Source organism: Panthera tigris, chromosome A2, assembly GCF_018350195.1.
Source record: "Panthera tigris isolate Pti1 chromosome A2, P.tigris_Pti1_mat1.1, whole genome shotgun sequence".
NCBI lineage: Eukaryota > Metazoa > Chordata > Mammalia > Carnivora > Felidae > Panthera > Panthera tigris.
Window position 1 is genome coordinate 135,962,950 of NC_056661.1, and position 16,887 is coordinate 135,979,836.

At 33.6% G+C, this 16,887-nt stretch overlaps 1 long non-coding RNA gene across 3 annotated transcripts; it reads right to left on the bottom strand.

Annotated features, from left to right (window-relative positions):
- Positions 1-1,219: 1,219 nt before the first annotated feature.
- On the bottom strand, positions 1,220-14,074 carry LOC122236459. Of its 3 annotated transcripts, none has more exons than XR_006214532.1 (5): positions 13,794-14,074; positions 6,034-6,074; positions 5,403-5,470; positions 2,345-2,499; positions 1,220-1,413 (listed from the first exon to the last, which is right to left on the bottom strand). It is a non-coding gene; the product is annotated as an uncharacterized LOC122236459 (long non-coding RNA). The 3 variants fall into 3 exon arrangements; XR_006214531.1 differs by having other exon boundaries at positions 5,403-5,522; XR_006214533.1 differs by lacking the exon at positions 6,034-6,074 and having other exon boundaries at positions 5,403-5,522.
- Between the last annotated feature and the right edge of the window lie 2,813 nt (positions 14,075-16,887).

The following is a 16,887-nucleotide window of genomic DNA, read 5'->3' on the forward strand; positions in this document are numbered from 1 at the left end:
CGGTTGAGTGTCTGACTTTGGCTCAGGTCATGATCTCACAGGTCATGAGTTCGAGCCCCACCTTGGGCTCTGTGTTGACAGCTCAGAGCCTGGAGCCTACTGCAGATTTTGTATTTGTGTCTCTCTCTGCCCCTCCCCTGCTCGCTCTCATATTCTCTCTCTCTTTCTCTTTCTCTCAGAAATAAACATTTAAAAAATTAAAATAGATTTGGAATGATATGTGGAGAAAAATGTCTGAGAAATTTGACTCTATCAACATTATCTAGGTGAAAGTAAGCAAGACTAAAGTTCAATAAGCTCCAAATAGCAGTTACAGTGATTAACTGCACCAATGCCTAAGCAACTTGTCAAATTCTTCCTTCATAGTATTTTTCTCTGACTCTCCCTACCCCAAGGATCTCCTTTTAAACATAAAATGGATATTTCCACCTTTACCTCAGCCCATGACAACACTCTAGATATAACCACTTTAAATTATTTCATGTGAGTCCTTCTAATTATTTTTATGAATTTTTCTCATGGTTAATCTTTTGATTAGTTTATTTTTAGTGTCTTGCTTCAGTATCTAAATAAAAAGACATCATTTATGCTCACCTATCATGTGAGTCTCATGAAAACAACTAATTTTGAGAAGCAGAAAATTGTAATTCTTCTCATGCACAAAGAAGGATCACTAATGCTGGTGGGCAGTGGAATATCATCCACAATTAGATCATTTTTTTTTGTTTTTTGCTAACTTTTCTTAGTTTATTCGATGACCGTGGAATGATCTTCCTATCATTCTGCTTTAACCATGCATACCCAGCCATTAATTAAAAACTTAATATTAGAAAATTAATATAAACTTTAAAAAAAGAAATAAAGATACATTAAACAATAATAGTACTCCAATATTCTGACATTGAAAACATAATTTTATTTTCCTAAAAATTAAATTCCAAATATGCTCTTAATCCCCTTCATGTATTTCTCCCATCTCTCCACCTACCTTCCTCTGGTAACCATCTATCTGTTTTCTATAGTTAGAAAATAAACTAACAAAAACTAGAATATTAAAACCTATTTTTGCTCAGTGTCATAAAAGCAACACATAGGACTAACAAAAATCTGTAAATAACAAAGACTTTTTCCCATTAGATATTTAAGAACTTTGAAAGTGATTCCATTACAGGCAATTAATTCAGGAGGCTTAAACATAGTTTCATGAAAATGTGTTTAATTAATCTTGATCACTGTATTGTTTTCTTTTCAGATGATAGACAATATAGCAAAATCTTATAATGTCTTTTAGTCAGATTTCAAGTAGACAAAGAACAGGGATACTAAGGTAAGCTGAAGAGTTACATGGTTGGATTATGTTTTAGCAGCATCACTTTGGCTTCTTTCTGGAGAGCAAACTGAAGAATCACAATTCTGGGAGGGTAGAGATATGTAATGAGTTATTGTAGTAATAAAAGGGAGAAATGATAATGAGTTGAACAAGAATGGTGTTCGCATTAGAAAATAACCAAATTCTAGGCAGACATTGAAATTTGATTCATAAAGATTTTCAGACGGATTTGGATGAGACGTTCAGAGAAGCCAATAATTTTCTAAGGTGTCTATTCCAATAAGAAGAATGGATTTCCATTTATTCTTATTGGTTAGAATGAAATAATACATTTAGAAGAAGAGACTCAGGAGTAGGTGGCCATTACAGAGTTAGCTAGCAATGGAGTTCTGAGAGTAGTAAAGATAAAAAAAGACACATTGAGAGGCACCAGCATAAAAACGACATTTTATCTAGAGGGTAATGAAGAAGAAGAAAATTTATAGGAAAATATCCTGAGAAGAAGATGCATTTGTAAGTCAGGAAGATGATGAGGAAACAAAAAAGAAATATTATCAAGAGAATGTTGTATACAACTTTAATCTTAATCCTTGAAGAATTGATACATGTGGAATGCTCCTACCCCACTCTTTAATATTGATTTCTAATTGAACCAGTTCTTTAGTAAAAAAAGGAGAAATAAATTAATACTAAAATTTTTTTTGACGTTTATTCATTTTTGAAAGACAGAGAGACACGGTGCAAGCAAGGGAGGGGCAGAGAGAGAGGGAGACACAGAATTCGATGCAGTTTCCAGGCTCTGAGCTGTCAGCACAGAGCCCGATGTGGGGCTCAAACCCACAAACTGTGAGATCATGACCTGAACTGAAGTCAGACACTTAACTGACTGAGCCACCCAGGCGCCCCTAAATTAATATTTTATACATCTATGTCAGTTGTAGATTTTATCCCCAGTTCTTGTGAGTGCATTAATCTCTGAACATATTTTGGATTTTAACTCCTCCTTTCACTTACCTTTCTCTGTTTTCTTTTTCCTTCCAACAACCAAAGTAGTATCTAGATGAAGAAAATGTTTAGGTTCTGAGACATTCATTGAGCAGAAAGAAACACCACCACAACACTCATAACTTGTATCTTGATTTTTGCACCAAAACTATGTCTTCTCTGACCTTAATAATAAAATACATGTTAAATAAACAATTATAAGCAAGTATTTCTCATGCATGTATTTCAGTGTACATTAATAGGCATAATTCAGTGAGAATTTGTCTAAATATTCTGAATAATTTTAGTCAAATTCCAATATTTTATTGCAATATAGATAAGACCAAAATTACACAACTATTAAGATCATGACTTCAATTTTCAATGTAATTTTGAATGCATAAATACAGCTGTGATATAAAACAGATTTCATATCTGAGCGTAATTGATATGAAAATTATGTAATGTTCATTTTATACTCACATGATCAAATTTATGTCCATTTTGATGACAAAGGATTTTATTAATTTAAAGATGACTTTAGATTCTACAACTTAATGGGCCTGTTTGAGAAAGTTCAAAAAGAACTATTTTGAAGGGGTTCTCTAAGAGAATATTGTCAAATTTTAACATTACAGTGAGGATTACTTTTTAGTCTAAAACATTTTAATCAGTTTTAAAAGCTTCTTTAAATCTTCAAAACATTCCATAAAATCTGAAGTTGTTGAAACGTTGAGATAAATTGCTTATCAGTTTGAAAGCAGGTGCCTGAATTACTGAGGACTAGAAAATGCAAATTAAGTACAAATGTTAACTGCTCTATAAACCTGAATGTTTGGAGAAGTGGCTATACACACTCTTGTTATTGTCAAACCTGAAAAGTAAATCTAAAATGGAAATTTATACAGATTTTCTTTTAAGTCTTGGGGTGTGCGTGTGTGTGTGTGTGTGTGTGTGTGTGTGTGTGTGTGTGCGCGCGCGCGCACGTGCGCTTGCGAGTATAATTTAAATGGTAGAATTTATTTTAATTGACCTGATCCTTCAATTTTAAATTGTCTAATATCTTAGGCTCTGTAATGACACAGAGGTCTATACAACTTTGTGCCTATGGTTAACACTGTATTATACACTTAGAAATTTGCTAAGAGGATAGATACCATATTAAGTGTTGTTATTCAAATAATAAAAATAATATTTGGAGTACTCTTGACAACAATTATCAGATACTATCCAAAGAGAACTGGAGATGATTGGTTTCTTACTGAGGATCTTAGGTTATAGAATTCCCCACTTACCTTGACCCAAGTCCATTGATTAGGGGAAAATATAAGACACAATTTAATTAAATGAAGTCATTGTTTTCTCCATTTTTAAAAATCTGAATATGTAAGCTTCATTGAAAGAGATTGCAGATTTATTTTGGTAAAATTCTTCAGGTTAAATATGTTATTTGGATATATATGTATTCATATATATGTATATATGGAGGTTGAATACACACACACACACACACACACACACACACATATATATATTTATGGAGGTTGAATTCTTGCACTGACACTGTGGGTAATGTTGCTTCAATTCTGTATTTGCAGAGGGAGAGGGAGAGATGAAGGGTAAGAGAAATAATAGCCAACAATGAGATTTAAAAGGATTGAGACATAATAAATAAAACCAACTTAATTACTGGTAGTTGGGATGATATTAATGTCTTGTTTCCTGATCTGGATGCTGGTATGTAATTGTGCTAAATTTGTGAAAATTCACGATTATATTTCAGTTAAGAGTTTGAAAAAAAAAATGCTTGTGGGAAGCAGTCTCAAACCTAAAGCAAAAATTGTGTAAATGATTTATAAAGACAAAGAATTGGATGCAACTTCACATTTTCATGTTTTGGAAATTGTAACAGTAATACAGGGACACTTAAATATTTTATTACCAAAGAATAGAAGGAAATCTACCACCGCTGGTGGTCATATAAACTGCAGCAATGTCTTCTCTATAGGCCTTTTTTGAAATTGCAGACTGGCTTACCAGATAGTATGTTTTTGTCACACCAGGTTTTCAAAAGTGGAGTCAATTTTTAATGAAAGAATAAGGTAGGTGTTTTGACTAAAAACTTTAAGATCTCCACCAGACATAATTTTCTCTATTTTATTAATTTACATTAAAACACAATAACAAAATAACTAATTACCCAGACTTTTTTCTATTAAGGGTTTTCCTTATACACATGAGATGATGTAGAATACTAGGGTTAAGAGAACGATTTGTTGTTAGTGTTATTTGTTGCCTAACAGTTTCCATTTCACATGAATATATATATATATTCATATATACTAAATATGTATTAAAATATATAATGCATCTGAACTTGTCCCATAATATATATTCATTGATTGCTAGTTTTAGTATTATCACTATCATCATCATCATCATCATCATCATCATCATCATCATCCCACTTGGCATTTTTTTGACTCTTATCAAAAAATGTGTAGAATATCTTAAGTTGGCCAGATTGGATTAAAAGATTCTCTACTTACACTAAATGAAAGAAGGGATCAGCTTTCTGCAGAGGCTACCTCCAGCTCAGATATCTTGTGACCAAGGAGGAACCAGCCTTGGGATCAAATATGTCATATCTGTCATAAGGTGGCCCAGTGAAGATAGGGAAGGTACGTCGATTGTTGATGACAACGTTGAACTGCTTAAGTAACCAACGCCGGATTATCTGCCCCCTTTTCTGATGATTTTGTTATGTGGGATAATGCCTTAATCTACTGTTTAAACTGTATAGTGTCAGAAATTATGATAATTACGTATAAAATCTTTCTGATACTGAGACTAAATTTAAATATTAGATTTTCTCTAAAAAGCTGCATGACCTTATGAAAATAATGATTTCTATTTGAGGCCTGGTTTACTCAACTGTAAAATTATTTGGTTTGACCATTCCAACACAAGATCATGTAATGTGTTCTGTAGACACAATGATCAAATTTTGTTGATAAAAATCAGTATGCATAGTAGAGGCTTTTTGTGAACCACTTAAACAATTCATGATGCAAATTACAGATTTTACCTTTTCATTCCTCAGAATCCAATATATTATGCTCTTATAGTTCCCCAAATCTCTGATGGAGACTCCATCTGAAATGATTCAATTCTAGTTCTGTTAGCCATTTCTTTTTGGTTGAAATAACTGTAAATTAAGAAACCAGCAAACTCAAACACATGTTTCTCAGAATATCCCACCTCAATCTATAAAGCATTTGATGAGCCTACTGGATAAAAAAACTAAAGGAATCATGTTTTTCTTGATATCCAAGAACAGATGTGCATGATGGTTATCTAGGGTGAAATGTAACTATGGGTATCTATATATTACACCAGTCTTTTTTGTCCCCCCTCAAGCATTCTCAATTAGATTTTGGAGAGTGCTGTCCACAATCACAATGTCACCATCTGCTCTTTTACCCAGCTGTACCAAATTTTACTGAACTAAATGGAGCTTATATAATGGATTATGCATTGTAATTTATTTAATTTTGTAGTTTAAATCAAAAGGAGCAAGGGTAATGAACCTGCTACTTTCATTTTTTTTTCTTATAAAGATAATTCCGCTTTTCCAGTTTTACCAGATTCCCTTATTAGCTTTGCTGTAGATTGTGAGACAATCTGTTTTAGCATTTGTTTCTCTCTTCAAGACTTACATCTGTTGACCTTTGAAGACTCCATATTCTTTGAAAAGAATCTGCTCAAGGAAAAAAATTCATAATAAACTCACAAGATAGACTATTAGATATAAAACAACAAGCTCTATAAAATGTCAACTTCTCATAAGGACAACATACAGATAAAATCTGCTTTTGACTCTGAGATTTACTCAGAGGCGGGAAAACCAAAAGGTCATATTATAACTCACATAACTGTTATATTTACCTAAAAGCTGTATTTTTCCCTTGGTATGTAATTAATTTGGTAATAATGATGACGGTAATAACAAAACTTACATGTTCCCATGTTGCTGAGCAGAAAATATTTATAAGAAATCTTTTTAAGTAACAATTTTCCTTATAAAATTTTACTTAATCATATGGAAAGGTAATCTATAAAGTTGAATATGAATTCCTAATATTTTGAGCCCTGCTTACATAGCCTTCCATTCTTATTTTTCTTCTATATTTTGATAACCTTTTCCCCATTAAACCTCAGGCTTTTCATGATTTAGAGATCAGACACAGTGCATTATCTCTTTGTTTCTCTTCTCTACCTGCCAATTTTTTTTCTTAAATTTTATCTATTTTTAGAAGACCTCTTAACTACTCAAGTTGAATTTCTGATTTTGAATCTTCAGAATTTTTTGTTGTGGCTTAAAGAGACATTTTTAATTTAAAATTTATGTGTGTGTATGCACATCATATAAATACAATGACCATTCAGATTAGAGACTGTGTTATATGCATCTTTAAGTCACCTAAATCTTTGACTAATACCTGAATATATTTATAACCCAATTTTTAATGATGCTTGGAAATATCATTTTTCTACTCAAGTTCTGTTTCAGAAGAAACTCAGCTTATAGCGGAATTGACAGACTAGTCGGAGCTACCCAACATTCCAGGAAACAGGTTTTACTCTTGGGTCTTTACCTTTGTGACCATGACTAAATCTATGTGCCATTAAATACACATCCATCAAAGTCAACCATTTGTCTTTTTGGGTATGAATGATGGAATTTGTGTAACACATGACTGCCTTTACATACTGCTCAGAATAACTGTAAGAAAGGTTGTTGGCTATGCTGTGCACAGAATCCTGAACTTTATGACCCTGGATCTCTGCAAACTCGAATGAACTTTCCACACCTGGGCCAAGTTAACCTTCCTAAAGCATGTTGCTCTCCAACTGCCTTATTGCCCACTATAGGATGGCAGCTTCTGAAAATCTTTAAAGAAAATAATAATAAATATTATTTTAGCACACATTTATCAAGTATGCCCTAGGTAACAGGCATTGTTCTAAATGCTTGAGGTTGATTATCTGATAAAATACTCATGAAAAATTAAAAGATAATTGTCTCTGTACTATTATGCCCATTTTATAGAAGACAAAAATCATAGTTATGGAGGCTAAGAAACATGCAAGATCACACTGTTGTTAGGAAGAAGATAGAATTTGCACCAAGCTGTCTCAGTAGTATGCAGGAAAACTAGTTCTTAATTTTGGTGGGTGGAGAGAGAGACACTGATTTGTAATGTTTGAGAATTTCTGTAGTGTAAATAAATATCCCTGCCATTTTCAATTTCAGACTACAAAATGATATCCTTGAACAAGGACATGAGAAGAGACATATGCACTGGCTCTTGAGAGTCTTAAAGGACTTCAAAAGTGAATTATGTTGATCTTTTTTTAGGTGTTAGTATTATTATTTTTAAAATTTATTTATTTAAATTAAAGTTAGTTAACATACAGTGTAGTATTGGTTTCAGGAGTAGAACCCAGTAATTCATCACTTACATATAACACCCAGTGTTCATCCCAACAAGTGCCCTCCTTGATGTCCATCACCCATTTAGCCCATCCCTTCACCCACCTTCCCTCTGGCAGCCTTCAATTTTTTCTCTATATTTAATAGTCTCATGTTTTGCTCCCTGTATTTTTATCTTATTTTTCTTATTTTATCTTATTTTTGCTTCTCTTCCCCTATTTCCATCTGTTGTGTTTCTTAAATTCCACATGAGTGAAATCATATGATACTTGTCTTTTTCTTCCTGACTTATTTCACTTAGCACAATACACTCTAGTTCTATCCACATTATTGCAAATGGCTAGATTTCATTCTTTTTGATCCCCAAGTAGTATTCCATTGTGGATGTGTGTGTGCATACACACACACACACACACACACACCCATGCACATACACACATATACATATATATACATGTACATATATATATATACACACACACGCACACACACACACACACACACACACATATACATACACACACCACATCGTTTTTATCCATTTGTCAATCGATGGACATTTGGGGTCTTTCTATTTTTGGCTATTGTTGATAGCAGTTCTATAAACATGTACTCCTTCAAATCAGCATTTTTGTATCCTTTGGAAAAATTGCTAGTAGTGCAATTGCTGGATCGTAGAGTAGTTCTATTTTTAATTTTTGAGGAACCTCCATACTATTTTCCAGAGTGGCTGCACTAGTTTGCATTCCCACCAACAGAGCAAAAGTTTCCCTTTCTCCTCAACCTTGCCAACATCTGTTGTTTCCTGAGTTGTTAATTTTAGCCATTCTGACGCACGTGAGGTAGTAATCTCATTGTGGTTTTGATTTATATTTCCCTGATGAGGATTGATATTGAGCATTTTTTCACATGTCTGTTGGCCCATCTGGGTGTCTTGTTTGGAAAAATGTCTACTCATGTCTTCTGCCCATTTCTTCACTGGATTATTTCTTTTCTGGGTGTTGAGTTTGATAAGTTCGTTATAGATTTTGGATACTAACCATTTATTAAATATGTCATTTGACAATATCTTCTTCCATTCCATGGGTTGCCTTTTAGTTTTGTTGATTGTTTCTTTTGCTCTGCAAAAGATTTTTATCTTGATGAGGTCCCAAGAGTTCAATTTTGATTTTGTTTCTCTTGCCTCCTGAGACATGCCTAGTATAAAGTTGCTGTGGCCGAGGTAAAAGAGGTTGCTGCTGTCACCTTCTCTAGGATTTTGATGGTTTCCTGTCACATTTAGATCTTTCATCCATTTGAATTTATTTTTGTGTATGGTATAAGAAAGGCAGTCCAGTTTCATTCTTCTGTATGTTGTTTTCCAGTTCTCCCAGCACCATTTGCTGAAGAGACTGTATTTTTTCCATTGGATACTCTTTCCTGCTTTGTTGAAGATGAGTTACCCATACATTTATGTGTCCATTTGTGGGTTTCTATTCTGTTCCATTGCTGTATGTGTCTGTTTTTGTGACAGTACCACACTGTCTTGATGATTATAGCTTTTTAATACAGCTTAAAGTCAGGAATTGTGATGCCTGCAGTTTTGGTTTTCTTTTTCAGAATTACTTGGCTGTTTGGGGTCTTTTCTCATTCCATACAGATTTTAGGATTGTCTGTTCTAGCTCGGTGAATTTGCTGGTGTTATTTTGATAGGGATTGCATTGAATGCGTAGATTGCTTTGGGTAGTATAGACATTTTAGCAGTATTTGTTCTTCCAGTCCATGTGCATGGAATGTTTTTCCATTTCTTCATGTCTTTTTCAATTGCTTTCATAAGCTTTCTATAGTTTTCAGCGCACAGATCTATTACCTCTTTAGTTGTGTTTATTCCTAGGTATCTCATGGTTTTTGGTGCAATTGTAAATGGGATCGATTTCTTGATTTCTCTGTATGCTGCTTAATTATTTTGATCTTCTAAGTAAATCTCATAATAACCCATCATGGAATCTTGCTTCTCTCCTTTTTTTCAGTTTAAATATTACTATTTTTATTGCTGGGAAGCAAGGATGATTCAACATATGCAAATCAATAAATGTGATAATACCACATTAGTAGAATGAAAGGTAAAAATCATATGATAATTTTAATAGGTACAGAAAAATCATTTGACAAGATATAACGGACTTTCATGATTAAAAACTCCTCAATATATTGGGTATGGAAGGAACTTATAATAACATAATAAAAGCTATACTATAATAACACAACCACAGCTAACATCATACTCATTGGTAAAAGGTTGAAAGCTTTTTTTCTAGGATCTGGAATGAGGCAGTGTACCCACTGACCACACTTATTCAAAAGGTACTGGATGGGATGCCTGGGTGGCTCAATTGGTTAAGCATCCAACTGTTAGTTTCAGCTCAAGTCATGATCCCACGGTTCATGGGTTCGAGCCCCACATGGGGCTCTGCACTGACAGTGGGGGCCTGCTTGGTATTCTCTCTCCCTCTCTCTCTGCCCCTCCCCCACTATCTCTCAAAATAAATAAATAAACTTTAAAAAGAAAAAAAATAGTACTGTAAATCTTAGCTAAAGCAGCCAAACAAGATGATGAAATAGAAGGAATCTAAATCAGAAAGGAAGGAGTAAAATTGTCATTTTTTGCAGGTGATATGATCTTATGTACAGAGAATACTAAAGACTAAACCAAAAAAATTATTGGAACTAGTGAAGAGATTAAGTAAAGTTGTGGGATAGAAAATCAACATACAGAAATCAGTTGTATTTCTACATCCTAAAAATAAATCATCTGAAAAAGAAATAAAACTATCTAATTTCACAATAGCATCAAAACACAAATATCAATACATTTATCCAAGGAAGTGAAAGATCTGTACAATGAAAGGTACAAGGTTTTTATAAAAGAAATTGAAGAAGATGCAAGTGAAAGGACACCTACATTCACAGATTGGAAGAATTAATATTGTTAGCATGGATTCCCATACTATCCAAATCCATTTACATATTCAATTCAATCACTATCAAAATTGCAATGGCATTTTTTCAAAGAAATAAAAAATAAAAAATGTGTATGAAAACACAAAAAATGCTGAATAGTAGTCAAAGCAACTCTGAAAAAGGACGAAACCAGAGGAATCACACTTCCTAATCTGAAACCATACTACAAGCTGTAGTTATCAAGCAGTATGGTTTTGGCATAAAAATAGGAGCATAAAACAAAGAAACAGGGTTGAGAGCCCAGAAATAAACTCATGTATATACAGTCAACTACTATTTGATAAGGGAGCCAAGAATACTCAATGAAGAAAAGGTAGTCTTGAGAAGTGGTGCTGGGAAAATTGGATATTTACATGTGAAAGAATACTGAAAGTAATGATTCAGATTGCATTAAACTTTGTGGGCAGCAAAGAGAAACATGTGGCAAAGTTTGAAACCATGCAGGACCATTCATATCTTAATCGTTGTGAAGAAAGAAAAGAAACTATATTGGGATTTTTGAATTATGATTTAATCTGGTCTTGGCCATTTAAAAAAAAAGCCTTCTTATCAATAAAATACTTTTTGCAAAGTTACTGTTTAATACTCACTAGTAGCATTTCTTATTGCCAATTATTTTAAGAATTATTTTTAGGGGCGCCTGGGTGGCTCAGTTGGTTAGGCGTCTGACTTCGGCTCGGGTCATGATCTCGTGGTCCGTAAGTTCGAGCCCCGCGTCGGGCTCTGTGCTGACAGCTCAGAGCTGGGAGCCTGTTTCAGATTCTGTGTCTCCCTCTCTCTCTGACCCTCCCCCGCTCATGGTCTGTCGCTCTCTATCTCAAAAATAAGTAAACATTAAAAAATTTTTTTTAAAAAAGAAAAGAATTATTTTTAATTTATATTAATGCTCTAATATAATGTTTCCTTTAATGTTTTAAATAACTGTGAAGAATTAATTTTCTTTTCATGCTTCATTGAACAGCAAAGATATTTATAGGTTGTTCTTCACATCTTATATGTTTGTTAGAAAATAATAGAATTCACTGTGTCCAAGCTATTAAAGAGTGGATGCCTTAAAGTATTCAAATATAGACTCATCCTTCTCTGAAAGGTAAACAAGGGAGGTCGTTTAGGTGAAATTCTATTTGTAATCACTGTGAGAACATAATTAATTTCTTGATTCTGTCCCTTACGAAGATAAATAGCCTCAATCATAAATATTGTGTTTTTCAAATTAAAATCATTTTATTCATGTACATATATAAATATAAATTCTTTCACTGTCATTTGCAAATGCATTAATCAAAATCTTTATGTGCTACAGGGCACTGCAAAGTAATAAGTCTGATGTATTTCTTATCAAGGTACAGTTTTGCTAATGCACCTTTGAATGAAAAGCCTGCTTACTGCTTAGGTTCCTTTTATTTTATTTTATTTTATTTTATTTTATTTTATTTTATTTTATTTTATTTTCTTTCCTTTTCTATTCTTTTTTTTAAATAATTTACTGTCAAATTGGCCAACATACAGTGTGTACACTGTGCTCTTGATTTTGGGGGTAGATTCCCGTGTTTCATCGCTTACATACAACACCCATTGCTCATCCCAAGAAGTTTCCTTCTTTAATGCCCATCGCCCATTTTTCCCTCTTCCCCACTCCCCATCAACCCTCTGTTCTCCGTATAAGAGTCTCTTAACGGTTTGCCTCCTTCCTTCTCTGTTGTAGGTTCCTTTTGCTTTAAATATGGTTTAGTGGAGTATGTTTTAGACTACTTGGTTTAAATAAAATAAAATTTCTTACAAAGGTTATTGCATTTCGGAATTATATTTTGTTATATCTGGCTTTCTACTCCAACCACATAGTATTTGCATAGTTTCTAAATGCCTATCAATATGATATTGTCTTACTACAGTAAGATGTTACAAAGTTAAACAAAATAATCTACGGATGGCAAATAATCTGTCATGTGAGTCACTACTTCTCCTTCTTGTCCTGGTAGTGAATATTGTTAATCAATTAGCGTACTCCCTGAATGAACTGATGTGCCAGCTCTCATTCCTCATGTATAGTGAAATCATTACAGTCCTACCAGTTGAAACTGTCTTTTGGGATGAAATCTACCTGCTATCTTTGAGGTGGTCTACAGGAAAACATGTCTTTAAAAGTTAATTATAAGTGTATTGCAGATATATGTTAATTGTACTATGTGGTGCCATAAATATAAGAATGAATCACTTAAAAACTTGTATGAGTTTCAGTATTATGTCTGTAACAACGTCAGTTATATTCCAATATAATATCTTTAGTGATAGAGTATCCTTATAGGTCATATGCATACACATGAACATCATTCATATTATGTGTGAAGATTTGGAAATATTGGACTAAAGAAGACACTTGGAATAGGTTCTCCACTCAGAGGCAGGAACACCCCCTCCAGATGTGCACTGATTTGACAATAGAACATTTTAGCATTTATTGAACGGATGTCATATATCACACACTCTGGCAGGTGATGTCTCACAGAAATATTTTATTCAATACTTAGAAAATCTGAGGAGGTGAAATTGGTATCCTTATTTTATACATAAAAATATGCTTAAAGGGTAGACAAAATTATCAAACATTGCAAAGCTAAGAAAGCGGGTACAAGTTAAAAATTAGGCACTTTTGTTCTGTTTCTATATGTTCGTGTGCCATATATATATATATATATATATATATATAAAACATCCAGAAACACAACATTGTTTGTGCTTTCAATCAACATGCACATATTGATGGATAAGTAACATGGAACTACTATGAAGGATTATTCATTTAACTTATGTTTTTTGGCACTATTCCATTTGGGTCCTGGTTATCCAAGGTTGTGGGGGAATGCAGAAAGAATGGTTTATTCTAGTCTATCTTATGTAAATTAGTGTCTTAAATGACATTTACCCCACATCCACACCCATACACCCACACACCCACACACCCTACCACACACATCCCCTTACCTTTATGCCTAGCCAACCTTCCAGCTCTGATCTTGTTTATAGAATCACGTTGCTTACACGGTAAATAACAGATAAAGCAGTATGTCTCCTCAGATCATGGCTCTTTTGATATTGGGCTTTGAAACTACAGTAGCAATATAGGGTGGAAAACAAGGAGCCGAATGAACCAGTTGGAAAACATTGTCTAAGGAAGAGTCAAACTGAAGCTGTCTTAAGTAGGGGTGAGGATGTACACTGACAACCCTTTTCAGTGTGTGTAAAAATGAAATAAAATAAAAAAGGGACACCTGGATGGGTCAGTTGGTTAACCATCTGACTCTTGGTTTTGACTCAGGTCGTGATCTCACAGTCAGTGAGTGTGACGCTGACAATGCAGAGCCTGCTTAGGATTCTCTCTCTCTCTCTCTCTCTCTCTCTCTCTCTCTCTCTCTCTGCCCCTCCCAGGATCATGTGCTCTGTCTGTGTCTCTCTCAAAATAAATACATAAACTTAAAAAAAATTAAATTAATAAAATCAATTAAAATTAAAAACTTCCTGAAATTTTTGTTCCACACATGTGATCTTGGTTTCTTCATTAGCCTCTATTTTAACTCCGCCTGTAATAAATAAGACCAGAATCATTTCATGTTCCCATTCCATGGTCTCTGTGGTTCACAAAGTGTCAGGGAATGGTACCAACCCCGGGAATTCCCTATTAAACTCTTTATTCTGCTATTCAGTCTTAACATAATACTACTGTTTTCTCTTTGATCACATTTTCTTTAAATATATATTTATTCTTTATAACAACATAAAAATATTTTATTGTTCCATATTCCATAAGTGCCATAATTTGCAAGGTCTATCTTAGGCTTCAGAGTCTAGATACCTTACATAGTCACATAGATGGTAATTCATCTGTCTATTCTTCTTGCTCAACTCCCATTTACATGGGCAGTCACTACCCTACAATGTATCTCAGTGTCTCTAGCTCAAAGGAATCAATCTATGACCCACTCCTCTTCAACTCTGTATTATGGTCTCTCACACAGTGGTGTTCCCCACATTAAATAACTCTAGTTTTTTTGGTGCTCACCTTTTTTGGTGATAATTTCATTAATATCTGTGTCTGACGCATAATAGATACTCATTAATGTTTGATGAATGGATTTTTTCTTAATGAAGTGTAATCTTAGTAATTCCAGAATGAAGAAATTGATCCTTAACTATTTCAAAGTATATTTATTTGGTTCAAAATTACATATGCCATACGTAAATACTTAGAATATTCTCATGATCCATAACAACCCTTTCCCCAAACTTGTATTGAACAAATCATAACAACAATCTTTAAGAAATCTCTCCTGTATAGACAGTTACTTCTGTGCACCATTGAAAACTGCTTAGTTTAAATAAGCCTCCATTTGATGTAATTCCTTCTTCCTTGAGTTTATATTCTGCTTGAAATGGAAGGGTAAGACACGAATGTGAAGGGATTTACAATACAACATGGTATCTGGTGAGCAATGCATTTCTATTAAACAAAACATACACTTATTTTCTGTCATGTGCTAAGAACTATAATATGCCTTAACATATGTCTTGTCCTGGAGAACCTCACGGTTATTGTAGTTTATAGGTTATTACAGAAGCTGTACATAAGAGGCTCAGGTTTTACTACAGAAAATCATAGCATGATATTATATATATATTATAATAGAGGGATAGAGAAAGTGTTATGGGAACACCAATAAGGGGGGAAATGAGAGAAAGATTAAATACTCTGAGTTCATTCACAGGCAAGAGTAATGTGGTAAATTTTTATGGAGCACAAGTAGAGGTTAGACCTCACATGGTATATAGAATTTGAATAGAAAGTGAATATTTTTCAACAGAAAGGAATATAATCTAAAAAATAGTAACTATTAAACCATATTTCAGAGAATAGAGGAAAATGAATTTGTTGATTACAAAGGTATGAATGAAATATAGGAAGTGATATGAGAATATTAAATGGTGGTTGCCTTAATACCAGATAAAAGAGATTAAAGCTATTGTGTGCCACAAGGAGCAGTGCAGGAGATAAGCTACAGTTACCTGAGAAAGAGACAATTTTCCTATAACACTCTCTAGTCACATTTTCTTATGTCATTTGTTGTATATAAAATGAAAATAACTATCTTGTTATATTCAGTCAGAGTAGTATCTGTAAATACTTACTGTATGTTTAATTAATAAACTAATATGCCATTCTGCAATGTATAAATAATCTAATACAAATTTTGAGTCATATAAGAAAACTAAAATTAAGAACAAATTCTCAACGCCACCTCAAAGTATTTAGTGTTTAGAATGTCAAAATGCTTTTTATCACTTATCCTGAATGAAAGAAATAATATTAAAATAAATTTTTCATAAACGTTAAACTCACTTCAGTAGGTCCTTAACTCCTAGGACTTTCTGAAGATAGCTTGGAAAAACCCTTCAGGCAGAATCTGAGTTATTTTTCTATCAGCAAAATTAATATACTGTTCCTAGCAAAATTATTTTTTTGTGTTGAATTTCTTTTGCATATTTGCATAGAAATATAAAACAATCACAACTTTTTGCCATAACGAAAACTGGGATGCAGCCACAAATCCTGAATTGAGGCCAGGAGTAGGCAGCTAGGCAGGTGTGTGGGTTTGGGTGCAGATTTGGCTACAGAAAGTGGAGAAGCAGTGATGTACAACCAGGGCAACAGTGACCTAGGAAGAGGAAAATGCAGACACATAACTTCTAGGGTTTAAATCAGAAAGAAATGATAACTAAAATGCAATTACAATAAAGTAGAAGTGTATGATAATATACAATTTATCAAACTTGATGGGAAGGAAACTTGTGAGTCTTCAGAATTTAAATAGCAAGCCACAGACCTGTTAACATCTAGAATTATGACAACATTCTTATAAGGAAATAAAACCTAGGGAATTAGATATCTAGGGACAGATACTTAGAGATCATTTATTAAAGACGAAGGTTCAAGGGCAGAGAGATGCCTGCAACACTACCGACTCAAAAGATGGGTTAGAGAATCATTGAGGTAGAACATTTTTTATTACTCATATCTGAGGTT